Raw genomic sequence first — 3,203 nt, forward strand, 5'->3', positions numbered from 1 at the left:
ACACACACAAACACACACAAAGCAACACTGCAGCATGTGAGGATCCATTTGTCACTGTGGTAATGCCTGGCTGTGTCAGAGGAGAGAGGGGACAGAGGGATGTTAATGGAAAAGGTGGAGAAAGGAAAGAACTGAGGTAAGAAAGGAGGGAAGGGTGGAGTGATGAAGGACAGAGAGAGAGAGAGAGAGAGAGGGATGAATGAGTAAAGAAAGAAGAAACTAAGAGAAAGAGAGAGGGGTAGAGAGAGTTAGAGAAGCAGTAGGGAAGGGAGGGTCAGGGGGTTAAGGATGGAGGTGTGGAAATAGGGAAGGAGAAAGGGATGGAGGGAGGCATGGGAGGAGGAGAGAGAAGGTATCATTAGTCCTCTTTAGCTTCCATTATGAAGATTAAAGTGAAGACTGCCTGTTCGTCTTAACCCTTTCCACCCCCTCTGTGTTGGGCTGAGATTCCAGCTTGCTTCAAGCACTATTGAAAGATGCTCAAAACATCTTAGGTCAAACAAATCCCCCAACAAATCATGTGATTTTGTAAAAAAAAACTGAGAGATATTTCAACGAGTTAAAAAGCTTTAAAAATAAACTTTTTAGTCATTACTCTAAAACTGAAGCTTGATCTGTCACAGCAGATCACAAGACTATAGGAAGAGTGACCCCCTAATAAGCCTCAAGGGTAGGGCATGGAAGGGTGTGCAGAAAGGTGACTAGGTTGTAGTCTGTGTAGACCACCACTGATGTCACCCCAGTCCCTACACAGACTGCCAAATGCTGCACGGCCCAGATAAAAGCAATGGCCTCCTTAACCACAGAATACTTTAACTGATGCCAGTTGAATTTCTTTGAAAATAAATTTACTGCCCTGTCAACTCCCTGCTCGTCTGCCTGCAAATTACTCACACCAGGAGATCTCGATGGTGAACCCCATGTAGATTAGTGTCATGCCCCTCTGCAAATTTTAGAAGCTGATCCACAGTGCAACATTTCAGAAACCCCTCACATGGAGCAGCAACACAATCCTATCCCTGCCATTCCAGACTAGGTCTAAAGGCCCCAACAGAAGACAACAATACAGGCCAACAGACAGAGTTGCTTCAAACTTCAAACCACAAAGATTCATTTAGAAGCTACAAAGGTACTGAAAGTTGAACACTGACTTTTAAAAACGCTGTCTGTCTAATTGACTGTTTTTCTTGTGAAGCAGTTATAGCTCCCTTCTGCAAGACATATGTAAATGTTAAGTGCTGTCAACTAATGCTTCTGCAGTGTCTCCTCCAGAGGGCGCTCTTGAGGCAATTAATTGGTGTTGCACTAGGTGAGTTTTGATTTTGTTATACTCACATGCTGGCACTTGTAACGCACTGCTCACTGATTAACAGTTGTCTTGCCTGAGAATGAAACACCCATCCAAGACTCCCATGAGCCACTGGAGAATAAAATGATCAAGAAAAAAACAAACTCCTCAAGAACGTATGAATAAGAGAGGTGTCCTTACAGCTCACACTGACATTGTGAGATACACAACTGTTCGTTTTCCCATCTGTTTCATCTGACTCTATAACTGCTGTTGTGATGTATTGTTCCTGTGATCAGTTTTCGAGCTTCTCATTCATTCTCATCAAGTCACCATATGCATCCACTTTTCTTTTCTCAGTCTTATGTGCTCTTTGTTACTTGTTAGTTAGATTTTTACAAAGACATGATATTATGTGGATATCAGAGGGCAAAGCAATAGTCTCAAAGCTCAGTTGTTTCAGAAGTTTCAGTGACGATTTATCAAAATATATGCATATCTGCATGGCCCAACTACTCTATGTGTAAAATAAACATGTTCTTGTGATATGGGTGTACATACCCTTTAAACATACTTTTTACCAATAGCATACATTGTTTTAGGCTATACTAATAATACTAATTTTGAGAGATGGTAATGTATGGAGGCCCATTTATGTCAGGTAAATAATAATAATGATCAAAAAACAGATGAAAAGTTCGTCATGATTAAAATAGAAATGCGTCAAAATAAGTCCAAAGTATAAAGTATAAGACAAAAAGTCGAATTTGGATTTATTGACTGAATTGTCAAAAGTCAAAATTATTAGATTAAAAAGTATTTATAGATTATTAAAATAAAATTATAGTAAGTACTAAGTCAAAAAAGTTTGAAAGGGGCAGCTGCATTTCTGCTCCATAACAATAATAACTCCCAAAATGTTAAATAAATCTAATCACTAATCTCTTGTTCCCTGTCTGTCTTAAAGGGTTACTATATCCATAGTCAAACAAAATGTATTTTAGCCACCTAAAAAAGTCAGTATCAGATGAAGTGTACAAAAGGTGAGAGGGTGCTGACGTCACTGTCATGAAAAGTGACACTATGAAATAAAAAGTGACATGAAATAAAAGTGTCACTGGGAAAAAAATGCCATGATGAAATAAATGTCTTATATGAAATAACAATGAACACCATTTACAATTTTATAATTAGTTGAGTTTTAATAATTTCTTCAATAATTTCACTATTTATTTTTTCATTCATATATTTTACACTATTTATAAATATGAATATGTATTTTATAATAACTACAATTAATTAAATATTGAATATATATATATATTTTTGGGGTTCCATTGTAACATTTTGTTCTTCTTTTGGACTACCGCCAGTCTGAATTGGACTCAAAAAGACACCAGTGTTTACACAGTTACACAGGCATTTAGGACTACCCCACCGGCATTTCAGTCTGAAGGAGTTTAGAAATACAGAGGTAAGAGAGAACTTGCTAAGGGGGTTTTGGGGCATGCACTAAAGCATCAAAGTAGCTATTTTTAAGCAATTATTTCACAATTTTTATTGTATATATTTTTATAAAAAAAATAGTATGCCAGTACCCAGTGCAGTGCACTGTCAACTATGGAACATTAAGTTTACTTTATAATATCCATATACAGTAGTATCTGTGGATACAAAAACATACTGATACATACATACATTTTTTTCAAGGGGTGAACTCTATAGGCTATAGCAGCAATATTCTGCTTTATGTAAGTGTTCACATACATTCATTAGTTCAGACACACCTACAGTACTTTGGTAATTACACATACACACGTAGTGGACAGGCTCATCTACATACAATGAAATATCAGAGATTTTTCCTGGGAAAGCACACACACACACACACACACACACACATACATGCACGCGC

The sequence above is a fragment of the Morone saxatilis genome, unplaced genomic scaffold (assembly GCF_004916995.1).
Source record: "Morone saxatilis isolate NCDOM2014 unplaced genomic scaffold, NCSU_SB_2.0 Contig14, whole genome shotgun sequence".
Taxonomy (NCBI): domain Eukaryota; kingdom Metazoa; phylum Chordata; class Actinopteri; family Moronidae; genus Morone; species Morone saxatilis.